This window comes from Callithrix jacchus, chromosome 2 (assembly GCF_049354715.1).
Source record: "Callithrix jacchus isolate 240 chromosome 2, calJac240_pri, whole genome shotgun sequence".
Lineage (NCBI taxonomy): Eukaryota > Metazoa > Chordata > Mammalia > Primates > Cebidae > Callithrix > Callithrix jacchus.
In genome coordinates this window covers 66,163,714-66,177,868 of record NC_133503.1, presented here as the reverse complement: position 1 = coordinate 66,177,868, position 14,155 = coordinate 66,163,714, and the positions used below count along the sequence as shown (strand labels likewise).

The 14,155-nt window shown below is 46.4% G+C and overlaps 2 long non-coding RNA genes across 2 annotated transcripts in view; one reads left to right on the top strand and one right to left on the bottom strand.

Annotated features, from left to right (window-relative positions):
* The window catches only part of LOC118151340 (uncharacterized), a 38,278-nt gene extending 29,898 nt beyond the window's left edge, over positions 1-8,380 (bottom strand). Inside the window, exon 1 of the long non-coding RNA XR_013532516.1 lies at positions 8,151-8,380. This is a non-coding gene — a long non-coding RNA (uncharacterized LOC118151340). The remainder of the gene's footprint in view (positions 1-8,150) is intronic.
* LOC118151339 (uncharacterized) lies at positions 3,942-6,284 on the top strand. The gene is made up of 3 exons (XR_004739504.3): positions 3,942-4,056; positions 4,651-4,814; positions 5,926-6,284. It is a non-coding gene; the product is annotated as an uncharacterized LOC118151339 (long non-coding RNA).
* Positions 8,381-14,155: the final 5,775 nt, after the last annotated feature.

Below are 14,155 nucleotides of genomic sequence, written 5' to 3'. Positions count from 1 at the left end.
CACACTCACAGGCACACGTATATGCGTACATCCACATCACCCCTTGCTGCCTACTCAAAACCCCTCCTCAGTATTCCCAAAGTTAGATTCCTCCCATGTTGCAGACCCAGAAAAAGGAATACCTCTGGTATTTGTGCATTTTCTTGCCCCTTTCTTGCCTGCTGTCTTTATCTTGAAGCATGAAAAATGCACCCTAGTGGATATGCATTGTTGAGAAAAGACATCGTCTTTGGAATTTGGCTGATCTGGACTACAGTTGAGGCTCAACCCCTCACTAGATGTGGGGACTTGGGGAAGTCTCTCCACCTTTCTGAGCCTCAGTTTTCTCATCTGTAGAAGGGGCTGATCATAGCTGTGATGACCTTATTGGGCTGGAAACCTTTGAAGCTTTGGCAGTCAGCGAGGGAGGAACTGACTATGCTACTTACTTGCAGTTCTTTGAATATCTGTCTCCCTTGCCAGTCTGGGAGGCTAGCACAGTGTTCATCAAGCACGCAGTAGGTGCTCAGCAAATATCTATGACATGGATGAATTGAATATGTCTAGATCCTTTGTGTTTAGCATAAGGCTTGGCACAAAATATGTGCTCAATTAAAGTGTGTCAAAAAAAGAAATACATGATTATGTATGATGTATTATGATTAGGGACCATGTTCCATTATATGCCAGGCACATCTATGACCTCATTTTATCTTCTCCAGACCAGGAAATAGACATCCATTTCTAGACTAGGAAAATGAGACCCAAGGAAGTTAAATAAATCACCCAAGCTTCCCCAGGAATCTGGGGAAGCAATTCAAAGCAAGGCCTCTGATTGCTAAACTGACACTCAAAACAACCACTGTGGACTCCACAAATAAATGGATGAATGAATATTTTCCCTGTGTGATAGAACTCAGTGGATGACTTCCACAGCCGGCTGCCTTATCCAGGTGCCTTATCTCCAGTAATTCTGGAGAATAAATGGTCACATTGTCTTCAATCCCAGGGTGACAGCTCAGTCTCCAGCCTCTGTCTGGAGCTTTTCATGGTGTTATATTTTGAACATATCACATTACATTTACATATACATGTAGTGAATATACATATATCCATATATATATATATCCAAAAGCTTCTGATGTTTGCATTTCTGCCTGCTCCCTCTCAACTTACACACACACACACACACACACACACACACACACACACGGCATGTATATATTGTATAGGTGTCTATCTATTATATATACTCTATAATAGACCATTTGTCATCTGAGGCCCATTCTATCCCCAGATGTTTCTCTTCTGTTTATGGAAATCACACAGCCCCACCCAGAATCTGTCAAATGCTTTCATTTCCTTTACCTTGCTACAATCTGTGGGTTTAAAACTCAACCAACCTGTAGGCCAATTAAGCTTCTTTGCATAACAGCCACTTTTGGCAGTGATTGATGGTGCCTGGTTGAACATCTTGCAAATCCCTAAAGGCTCCTACCCTTGTATTATCTGTGCTTCTGCATGCCTGGGACCTGCTTGAATTCCCTCTTCTGCCCCCAACCCCTGCAGTTTCCCTGAAAAAAGGAGGGCTTGGCAGAGAACCTTTGCCCCTGTCTGGGGCAGGCAGAATGGGTAGACACAGAGCACAGAGGTCAGAATCTTTCCCTACAAAGGAAAATAAAAGTGGCCGGAGGTAGTGGCCTCCTGATAGGCAGGGGGCCAGGGCAGGCGGTGGTGACTCATCAGCACACCAGGCGGCCTGACTCAGGGCAGAACAGAAGAATATCTCCTGCTCCTCCTGTAATAAGCTCCACACAGCTTTGCCAGGCTAAGGAGCAGCACGGAGACATCTGAGGGCAAGGGAGTCTCTATTTCTGAAAGCTTGCCCCAAGGATGACGTAGGTTGTCATCTATCACTTTAAAAAAAAAAAAATCACTGTGTTGTAGCCAGGCGTGGTGGCTTACGCCTGTAATCCCAGCAATTTGGGAGGCCAAGGTGGGTGGATTACCTGAGGTCGGGAGTTCGAGACCAGCCTGACCAACGTGGAGAGACCCTGTCTCTACTAAAAATACAAAAATTAGCCTGGTGTAATGGGGCCTGCCTGTAATCCCAGCTACTCAGGAGGCCGAGGCAGGAGAATCGCTTGAACCTGGGAGGTGGAGGTTGCAGTGAGCTGAGATTGTACCACTGCACTCCAGCCTGGGCAACAAGAGCAAAATTCCATCTCAGAAAGAAAAAAATCTTCCCAATTGCAAACTCTATTCATTGGGGAACAGAGCAGGGTTTTAAACACTGCTTTAAAAGCAGGAGCCAAGTAGTCCGTATTCTCCCTACCTTCACCACCTCAAATGCCTCTCCCACCAGCGGCTACCTGAGATTTCCCATTAGCAGTTCACTTCATGGGACTGAACTTAGCCCTCTCTTGGGGTTGTTCTTTAAGCTATACCCTCATGAGGAATAAGATGAGATGGAGGGGAAGGGTGGTGACAAAATAAAGGAGAGAGCTACTGCTGGCTCAGGCCAGGCACTTGACAAAATCATCTCCTGGACACCCATGGTCCCTGACTCTCCTTTTCAGAGATACTGTAAGGGGCATTTCAGAAAGCGGGCGTGACCTCCTGAATATTCACAGAAAGGCCAGATTCAAATGCAGATGTGTGTGGCCCCAATATACTTTTCCCACATATCCCTGCTGCCTCCCGAATGCTTTTCGGTCTTATGAAAAGACTGCGAGACACCACACTGTGTCTGCACTGGGATATGTGTCTGCTCAAGTGCCAAAGTTAATACACTGGTAGGACCCAGAAATATGTAATGCTTCAGGGAACACTGGTCTAGTTCATGGAAATATTGAAATATAGAACACAGCACCCATCTTGCTAGCAAGGAGACCAAAAGCTTGCAGCTAAGGATGGCAGAGCAGAAAGAAAAAAGAACGAGGGTCCCCCGATGGGGTAGCGAGCGGCTGACTCCAGCCCTGGAACTCTCTTCTTCAGCAAGCTTTAATGTCTTATTTATTTGGGGCACTGTCAGCTGCATTTTTTTTCCTCTGTTGAAAATGTCCTAATTGACCACCGTCCATGGCAACTTTTGCAAAGTACTAGAGTTCCATGGTTGCCTCTTGCATGTACTTCCAGTCTGGGCTTTTGTGCTCCAGAACCTTCTGCTAAAGTTCAGAACTGCAGCACAGAGAGGTTTCTTATCCATGGGATCCTGACTCCTACCTGGACTTCAGACTAAACCAACCCTCTCCTCCTCCCCAACCCTATTCTTTTTTTCAGACACGGTCTCACTCTGTCACCCAGGCACCCAGCCCTACCCCCCAATCTGGGAATTTATCCCCTGCGTGCCCCACCCATCTTCCCAGTGCAGGCTGCGCCTTGCCTTGCCAGGATGTCTGTCCCAGGCTCCTCACTGATGCCCTATCTCCAGCGCATCCTCTAACCTGGCCCAGGAAGAACTTTTCTAAAACACAAAGCCTGCCGTATCACCACATGCTTAAACATTCTCCCATGAGTCTACATTTCCTGAAGATAAAATCCAAATGCCTCAGCCTGACATCCAAGACATCTTGTCACCTGATTCCTGCCCACTTCTCTCCAACCTTATCTGTAGCCATTCCTGGAGACACAACCTGTGTTCCTTCCAAACAGACACACCCACACCAGTGGCCGCTCAGAGGCTGTCTTTCTACCTCCCCACTTTCAGAGGGACTCCTCTCTGTGCTGAACTCTCTTTTCCTTGATTCTGTAACTCCAGTTCATCCTTCAAGCTCAGTCCTGGACTCCTGGAGTGTCAGTCTGCACTGAGTGCCTCCTCTGGGCTCCCATATTCTCTGTAGTCTCTTATCACACTGTGCCTGTCAATCTGTTTCCAAGCCTGCCCCTCATTTCCTTATTAGGCTGAAATTTCTGAGAACTAGTGCTAAGTGTTTTTATTGATTGATTGATTGAGATAGTGTCTCACTCTGTCACTCAGGCTGGAGGGCAGTGGTGCAATCTCGGCTCACTGCAACCTCTGCCTTCCGGGCTCAAGCCATTCTCTTGCTTCAGCTTCCCGAGTAGCTGGGACGACAGGTATGTGCCATCACACCAGGCTTATTTTTGTATTTTTTGTAGAGACAGGGTGTTACCATGTTGGCCAGGCTTGTCCTGAACTCCTGGTTTCAGATGATCTGCCCACCTTGGCCTCCCAAAATGCTAGGATTACAGGCATGAACCACTGCATCCAGCCTTGGTGCAGAGTCTTTTAATGTTTTTGTTCTTGGCACCCAGAACAGCAACTGACCCATGGCAAGTGCTAGTAAATGCATATTGAATGGATATGAGGGGCACATAGTGTTGAGAAGGTCTATAGTTTCCTCTGGCTTTTTATTTTCCTCCTTGGCCTTCCCTGCTTTAAATCAGTTGAGGCTGTTTCTGTGACAGCAGAAAGGAGAAGAAAATCAGTCTTCCTTGGCTTTTAAGCTTTCAAGATGAGTTTCTCAGGAGATTGGAAAGAATTCATGGCTTAGCCAAAAAATGCTGAAGGAAGACATCATGAGCAAAGGCTCTCCCCACCAGCCTGTGGACCAAGAGAAGATTCCTGGGCTGATGTGGAAAGGCTATCGTAGCACTAAGACTGTGAGTGTCTCTGAGAAACTGACCTTTGTGCTCTGCTCTTTCTGCCAGGTGTCAAGGCAAAGTCCCTAGAGGCACTGCCCATGGAATCTAATAGCAGAAAGGAAGAGGGTGTGCCTAGGGATGAGGGAAGGGCCGAAGGAAGCAGCCCTTCTAAGAGTGCGTCTAGGAGACTCGGGGCTTAGGTGCCTCATGGATCCTGTGAGACTCAAGAGGTAAAACAATGACGCCCGTGAGCCCCAGAATGTCACAGAATCACAGAGTCACCTGACTGGAGACAGGTTGTGGACAGAAACAAGGGACAGCTCCATGGTGACCTGCATTGACCCATGACCCAGAATGATAAATGCCAGGGACAGGTGGCACAGGAGAGCAGGTGGCCATCCTTCTATCACCTCTGTACACCATGCAGAAATGCAGTCTCTGGGAAAAGGAGGGGCAGATCAGCTGAGACTGATTTGTTACCTACCTGGGCTGAATGGAGGCTCAAAATAGGAACTCAACTCAGTTATGATAGCGATATTTATATCTACCCCATACCTGAGTTTATGGACTGAAAATTATACCTTCTACAAGCAAAGGACTGAACTCAGATGATAGTAACATGGCCCAAACAAACACATATTCAGAGCTGGGGCCTTGCCTGAAATAAGGTCCATCTCTTTCTTCCATTCCGACTGCTGGGGCAATTCAGCATGACACGCCAAGAATCCGTGAACTAGATCCAAAGTCTCTCTGGTTGAGGATTACAACTATAGCTAAAGGTCCAAACACAGTAAACCATACAAGGAATGAGAGTTGAACAGTCAAGGCCCAGACTTCTGCTTGAAGACAAACTTTTGGGGCTACCCAGGGCTGAGTAGGGCTTCAGGCGCCCCTCCTTTCTGTGACTCAGAAGCACTGTGTCCAGGAAAGTCTTCTCGGAAAAAATGAGGTTGGGGATGAAATTTTAAAATGAGTAGAACTACAAAGGGAGAAAGGGAAGAGTTACCAGGAAAGCAGAACTACATGAGCAAAGGCCCCACAGTACGGGGGAGCTGGGCTTGCTCATGGAAGGAAACAGGCTCCATGTCTGGAGTCTGGGATCGGAGGTGGGTGAATGAAGCAGGACCTCACTTGGCACTTTCAAAAGCCAGTTGGGACCTCCCTGTCCTGAGTGATCCCTTCTTCTGGTGTTCATACCCATGGAATCCCCTCCCTTGAGTTTGGGCTGGAGCCAGTGACTTGCTTCTGATGAACGGAATAAAATAGTGACAGATGCCCCTTCCATGGTTTGGTTATAAAAGACTTCCGTCTCGCTCACATTCTCTCTTCTGTCCTCACTAGCTTGTTCTGATGAAGCAGGCTGCCACGTTGTGAGCTGCATATGGAAAGGCCCATGCTGCATGGCACTGAGGAGCCTCCAGGCAGCAGCCAGTGAGGAGCTGGATCCTGCCAGCCACCATGTGAGTGAGCTGGGAAGTGGATCCAACTCCATTTCAGCCTTGAGATGGCCACAGTCCCATGGACATCCTACTTGCAGCCTTGTGAGGGGCCTTGAGCCCAAGACCCAGCTAAGCCACACCCAGATTCTCAACCCAGAGAAACAGTGAGATAATAAACTGTGCTGGTTTTTAAGCCACTATGTTTTGGGGTAATTTGTTACACCACAATAGATAACTAATTCAGCCAGTAACATAGACAGATATGAGATAGTGTAAGACATTTTAGATTTTAATGATTATCCTTTGGGTATTAGAGTGTTCCAGGTAGGTTCTCAAACCTGGTACCCACATGTAATCCATCTGAGCTTCTGATTCTGAACCTTCCTGATTCATATAATCTACGTATCACCTGAAGTTAGGTGAAAACTGCTGTTGTTTTACTAACATCGAGGTGGTCGGTGGACAATGGGAGGTTGAAAAGAATGGGGACTAAGCTTGGTTGACAACCTACTGAACTCTGGCTCTTGCAGGATGTTTTGCTGAATGTTCAAGTATCTCACTGATCCTTAAGGCTATCCATGAATCCTGAGGGGTGCAGTTAAGTAACTCACCCAGGAATACCCAGCTAGTCAGAGGCATGACAAGAGCTTCCTGCAGCTCTGCCTTTGAGACCAGCTGTATGCCACAGGCTTCTGACCTTACTCTCACCAGTGGCCCTTTCCAGAAACAGCTGGTCCACTGAGTGAGGACTGATGGTGGAGAAGGCAGAAAGCCAAAGATACCTTATTGTTCCTGGGGAAATATGCCCAGGCAGACCTTTCCAGGGAAGTTGAAGAAGCTGCATGTTGGCTCTGGGAGAGGTGACATTCTGCCATTGCTTCCTACTAATGGAACCCCTGTGATTACTAGGAGCATCCACCTGCCCCATAAATGTCCCGGCCTCTCTTGCCATAGAGGGTACCCAATAAGATGTAGGTGGAAGTTACTGGGAGAAGCTTCCAGTAAAGATTTTTTAAATTGCTGACTTAGCTGACAAGTGCCTCCTCCTGCACTTCTTACCCCTTCTTGGTGCCTGGACTGTGGACATAGTGGCTGGAGCTGCAGCAGTGTTTTACAACCATGCAATGACCTTGACAGAGGAAGCTACTCTGTAAGAGTAGTAGAGCATGAAGACGGAAAGAGCCTTGGCCTCTTGGAGGGGATGACTGGGGCGCCGTCATTCTAACCCTTGACTATTTGCATCAGGAGTTCTTTTATGTGAAAGAAAAGTAAACCTTTTTCTTCTTTAAGCCACTGTTACCTGGGTTTTCTGTTACAGGTAGCTGATACTAACCTTGAGTGATAGACTTGCATTCTTAGTAAGGCATTTAAACAGGATTCGGGGATTTCATTTTTAAATGGCCCGGATCCCAGACTCTCAAAATATCATTTCCCTTCTCCCCATCTTAGTTAAATAGTTATTGCTGTGCTCTCCAGAGGACAGGGGCACTGAAATTTCCTGAGCATCTACTTGACCCCACACACTGCGCATAAATCATATTCTTTGTACTTGCCTCACAGTGAATTTGTGAGATGAGATCACCACCCCATTTTACAGACAAGGAAATGGAAATCGGACAGATTGTACCAGTGTTCAGGGAAACACCACTAGAATTTGAACCCAGACCTCTCTGGCTCCATGGCCCAGACTTTTTCTGTCTCCCAGGTCTAGAACTCTGTGTCCCAGTTCGTGCAGAAGGTGAAGCCAGTTGGACCATGCGGAGGGCCCTGGCTCAGGGTGCCATCCCTTCCCCCAAATCTCCCACTTGCTGCCACAGGCCGAAGTCTTCTCCACTGCAAGGTGATAAAGCAGACAGCCCAGCTGGCCGCCCTCTCCTCACTCGCTGCCATCCTATTTAGTGACCATCTGGCTTTCATCTCTGTAATTCTCTGACTGTCCCTCCTTGAGGTCCCTCTTAAAGAAGCACACACCCTGTTTGGCTTCAGTAAAGGACCTCTACTTCCAAGCCAATGCCTCCCCAGCCTTTACCAGGGCAAGCCTAACAAAGAAAAGGTAAAACAACAGGGATTTCTGGTAGCAACACAAGTCTATTTCAAACCTCGGATTAGAGTATCTGAAAAGGTTACCTGTTCCAAGCAAACACATTTCCCCCCCTCTGGCAGAAATGTGGTCGGAGCAGCCTGATGCCATGACAGGCTCCAAATATTCTCCATCGAAGCTTGCTTTATCCTGTTTGAAACTCCTCTGTCTGTCCCCAGAGAGTCTGGAAATACACTCTTTCTAGGAGCTGATGGAAAATTAACCCACATTAGGAGAGAGCTAGGTGATGCTGAATTGGGGACAGGAAGGTCCATTTGAAAGGGGAAAAAAAATCATGTTCTTTGTAACCAGGACAAGGCTAACCATGCCTTCTCTCTATTGGTCCAAATCTATGCCAGCCTCCCACTGGCATCTGCAGGCGGGCTGAGAGCAAGCTATGGATTTCTATAGAGATTGTCACCATGGTACTAGGTATCTTATTCTGTTATTTCAAGAGGAAAAATAATCAAAAGGTCAAAGGAAGAAAATCTACCATAGGGCTTTTCATTTTACAAATATTTATTAATGCTTTGGTGTGTTCCTGGCATACATTAGATGCTAGCACAAGCAAGATGGGCTCAGAAAACCCACCTGTATTGTATATTCACCATGAGGCTATAGCACAAAGCGAGCCACTGTTTATCCGTGATCTGATTTCTCTCATGACAGCCTTGAAATGGCAACAGTATAATTCCTATTTTCTCAACTGGGAGAAAAATGAAGTATAAGTGCCCAAGTGTATCCAGAATTTGGGATGAAGGGTGTGGTCTGGACCAGGCCATCTCAGTTGGAAATAGAAAGTAAGTGCAGTAGGGATTATGAAGATAAAAGACTGAAAGGTCTAAGATGTGAGGCAAGGGTGCTCACAGGGTGTTGAGCACCTGCAACTAGCCACAGGGAGACTCTCTTGCCTCCCATCGGCTTGACAGGCAAGGAAAGGAAACTGCATTACCAGAGCCTGGTGGGGGCTGGGCTTGGAGCAGGCGAGAGTTGGGCAGAGAATGGATAGTGGGTGAGATGGAAAATCAAGAGTCCCCAGCACAGATGCGCTTGCTGACCAAGCTTGGGTTATGGTCCCCACCCTGGGTGTTGAAGGCCTGTGGCAGGGGATGCACCCCTGTAGTGATTAATCAGCTACCACTGCACTAATTATGGGAAACAACTACAAAACTCAGTGGCTTATGCTAACAAGACTTTCTATTTCTTTCTTTCTTTTTTTGTTTTTTAGTTTTGCTCTTGTCACCCAGGCTGGAGTGCAGTGGCACAATCTCAGCTAACTGCAACCTCCGCCTCCCAGGTCAAGCAATTCTCCTGCCTCAGCCTCCAGAGTAGCTGGGATTACGGGCATGCACAACCATGCCTGGCTGATTTTGTATTTTTAGGAGAGATGAGTTTCTTCATGTTGGCCAGGCTGCTCTTGAACTCCCAACCTCAGGTGACCTGCCCACATCAGCCTCCCAAAGTGCTGAGATTACAGGTGTGAGTCATTGCACCTGGTCACCTTTCTATTTCTTACTTATAAATCCGGAAATAAGTTGCATCCTTGCTGGGAGGGACTGAGCTTGACTCCAGACTAATGTTGGGTTTGGGTCTGCACCATCTGCATCTCTTCCTGTGTAGACAAGGACACATGTTTTCCTCACTGTGGATAATAGGTGCACAGAAGACCAAATCACACCACACATTTAGAGCCTCTGCTCACCTCATAACCACTAATGTGCCACCAGTTCACAAAAACCACATGACCAAGCTCCACATCAGTCCCTTGGAGGGATAAATTCTCCCCTTCAATAGAGAGACACTCAAAAGTCATGTGATAAAGATGTATAATTCTCTTACAGGGGAATGAAGAAACTAAAGCAATGTTCCAATCTATTATATTCCCCAAAGAAAATAAAATGTTAACACCAAACAAGAAATAAATGTAGGTTGAAAACCATCAATGCCCACCACAGTGGTTTTGCATAATATCCACTTGGACAGGTTGAAGCAGTTTGGCAGTAGCGGGAGGGAGTGAGGGTGTTTTCACTGGATTCCTTCTCGTCCTTGGGTCAAGACATGAAAAGTGCTGGTCAGTGACACCACAGAGGCTGGGGTGGGGGCAGGTCTCTGATAGAGACTTCAGGAGTCTGAACACAATAGTGTCCTATTTGTGACATTTATGAATGCCATGATGATCAATTTCAGGGAAATGACGTAGTTTGGGATCATACCCCAACTCTGGGTTCTGAAACATTTGAAACTCCAACATATTATGAATGTCAGGTCTGAGAAACCAAATCCAATCTCATTATTTTCGCAGTAGTGGTTATTAGTCCTGCCTATTGGGCTTCAAAACCTGACCACATGGGCAAAAAGATTGGGAGATTTTGCTTAGTTCTGTGTTTCTAATTAATTATAGCCCTTCTCCGCCTCAGTTGCCTCATTTGCAAAATGGGGCTCATAAGATATGCTTCAGAGACATACAGAGACAACTCAAAGCAACACTGTGTGTGAACTGAGCTTGGAATCCACAAGGTGCTCAATGCACATTGGTGCCTGGGCACCCTCACCTTAGAAGCAGCAGATATGCCCATAACTAGTGGTTCCAGAGGACTCAAAGATCATGCTTCGTGGGGTGTGCCCAACAGAAAAGCTAATGGAGCAAGCGCTCACTATGGAAGATGGGAAGCCTGCTCATTCCCACTCTTTAGCCCTCACTGGAAGTGGCCCATTTGACTTCGGGCATCCTGTTTAAAGAGACACTTTGACAAAGGGTAGCAGGTCCAGCAAGAGCCACAAGAGAAAAAAAAGGAACTCAACATTCTTTCTAATAAAAAATAAGTTGAAAGAATAGAGGAGCATTAGAAATATAATGCCAAATATTTGCCAGAGTGACTTCTATTTTGAGAATATGGAACACTATCAGGCGCAAACAGCAGGCTGGGGATTTTAGCTCAAGGTAGGGAAGGACTTTGCACCCATCATGGCTGCCTGAGTTTGGAACACATGGCCTTATCATGGGGCTTGAGTCAGACACATCTAGTTCAAATCCTGCCCTAGCTGCTCAATTCTCAGATGGCCTTGGGCAAACATGTCTCTTCTCTAGGCTTCAATACAGGTCAGAGTTTTGATCACATTAAATGCTAAGAAAGGGGGAACAGATGACAAAGATTCTTGGATTTGGCCTTCCAGTTGTCCCCCTTCATCCCCAAAACCAGAGAGAAGACAGAAGCCATAGGAGGGGAAATACTGATACTTTTGGTGCCAGAGAACATGGGACAATGGGAAGGTCATGATTTATTGCCTGACCCTTGTAAGATGGCAGGCTCACAAGAAAGAGTGAAGGAGAGGACAGCATTTGCTGGTTCATGCCATCTCTCTGGAACCTAGCATAAGACCTGACATCATGGCAACCTTTGATCAATATTGGAAAGCAAGAAAGAAAGCAGGAAGGGAAGGGGAGGGGAGGGGATGGGAGGCAAGGCAGGCATTCTTTGTGCTAAGTACTCCTGCTTTACAGAATCTAACCTTCCCAAGAACCTGGTAAATCGAAAAGTATTACCTCTTATTTTCCAAATATGTGGAAATTGGGCTTAGCAATTTACCTTTCGCAATTTATGTGATCTTGCAATTTGCCTTATGCAATTTATATAACTTCTCTGTGCTTCGGTTTCCTCATCTGAAAAACAGGAGGTGATAATAATAACATTTGTCTCATAGACTTGTCATATGAGTACCTTAGCTGGGACATGATGAACTCAGATTCAATGTAAGTTATAATTACCACATGGCAAAAGGCAGCTTTAAGACTCAAGGCCTGGTCTTTTTGACTGAAAGATTATTTTTACCTTACCATGCACTTCTACAAACAAACATTTAAAAGGCTCTACACTGTAATCAGTGCCTGATATATAAATTAATTTCCAGTTAGTTTCCTTCTTCTAAGTTGAGGCCTGCACACAATTGTGATAAGCTACAGATTTATAAATGTATAAAGAGCTGGATTTATTGGGGAAGAGTGGTGAAAATGCGGCACAGGGCAGAGGAGAAGTAATTCTTATAAAATAGTGTCAAAGTAGTAAATGCAGAGTGTGGGATACATGATGATGACAACTCATCAGCTTCCATGAATATTCGATCAGGTTGGGTTCTGGGAGTATGGCCTGGAATTTTCAGGCAGGCTGTGGCTTGCTTGGGCTTATGAATAGTGAACATGCGGGAATGAAATGGACTCCCAAACCTGAGTATCACTCCCACCAGAAATTTCTGCCACATCAACTTGGGGAAGGTAGTGGGTCAACTAAAGGGACCAAGGGGCGAGGAGGAAGAGGGGGGCTGCTAATCACGCACTATCACCCCACCTCTTTACCCTGCTCCCCCGGTTGCCCCCAAATGACCAGTGGTTTCCCTGGCACCGATCTGAGATGGCACCATTAACAAGGCCCAAAAGCCATTTAGTCTGCGAAGGAGGAGCTGGGATAGTGTGAGCCAATCTCCAAGCCCCAAGCTGTCTTCCAGCCCTTTCAGGAGCAGCTCGGGTTTCTGGCCCAGTGAATGGCGCAAGCTGGGGCCTCTCTAAGCAGATCCGGTTACACTCCAGCACTGCCTGCCTAAGCCAGGGACACTCAGTTGGAAGAGATCAGATTCTGGCTTGTTGATGACCCTAAAGTGAGGGCCTGTCTACTAGCCCTAACTGTCTCCACTGCAGCATCCAGGCTTATGGCTGTGACCTGAACCTTTGCTTAAGAGGGAGGGCATGGAGACAGAAAAATTTGGTTTGAATCCTAGATCTGCCACTTACTAGCTTGGGGACTTGAGTAATCTTTTAGCCTCTCTGAGCCTCAGTTTTCTCATCTTTAGTGTGGGGATAATCAAAGTATTCAGCTCGTGCCTTTATCAGGAGATATACATGAGCTGAGCCATATGAAATTATTTTGCTCAGTGCTTGGCTCATGCTATGTGCTTCATAAATATCAGCTACTTTTACATTTTGTTATCATCGCTGCTGGTTAGAGTATGTTTCTAAGAAACAGACTTTGGTGCTGCATTGGCCAAGGTCATCTTTGTTAGACTCAAATGGAACGATGAGATCGTCTAGTGTCCAGCTATTTCTTAGGAACAGACGCATCCAGATAAGTAACTTCCTCCAGGTCACAGTTAGCTGGGGGCAAAGCTGAGCCTGAATCTAGGCTGCCTGAGCCACATTCTCCTCCTCCTCCTCATTGTACACTATCCAGTGTATAAAATGTTTTCACCTGTATCTGTCTCCATCATGCCACGCTGCAGCAACACACGTGCAGAACAAAGGGAACTGGGCCCATGCAGCCTTGTCTGCCTCACTCGCAGTGCATTCTGGGAAACTCCTCCCAGCCCTGGGAGGCCTTGACAATTAGCATCCTTCTGGCAGGCTTTTTAACATCCAGAGGAAATCAGCATAGACAACTTCTTTAGGATTTAGTTTGAACTTTAATTTCAGCCCTAAGCCTCAACAATATCTCTGTCATTTGCTCCCTCCATTTCATTTTATTTTTTTAAGATAGAGTCTCAACTCTGTCACCCAGGCTAGAGTGCAGGGGCGCAATCATAGCTCACTTCAGCCTCCGCCTTCTGGTCTCAAGTGATCCTCCCATCTCTGCCTCCTAAGTAGGTGGGACTACAGATAAGTGCCAGTATGACTGCCTAATTTTTTTTTAATTTTTTGTAGAGATGAGTTTCACCATGTTGCCCAGGCTGATCTTGAATTCCTGAGCTCAAGTGATCCACTCACTTCGGCCTCCCAGAGTGTTGGAATTACAGGCGTGAGCCACTGTGCCAGACCTTACTCCCTCCATTTCAAAGGAGAGCTGGAGAAACATATCTGTATGTGTGTGTGTGTGTGTGTGTGTGTATCTCTGTGTGTGTGTGTATCTGTGTGTGTGTGTGTGTAAAAATTAAAGCAAATGCTCTTGGTACAGGATGTTTCCCCTCCCAAGGAAGAGAAAAGGAAAGCTGCGCTGTAAAACTTGTGCTCTAGGCAGCAAACTTGCTGCTAGAATACAGAAGTCACCTGTGTTGTTATGAATTTTTAAAA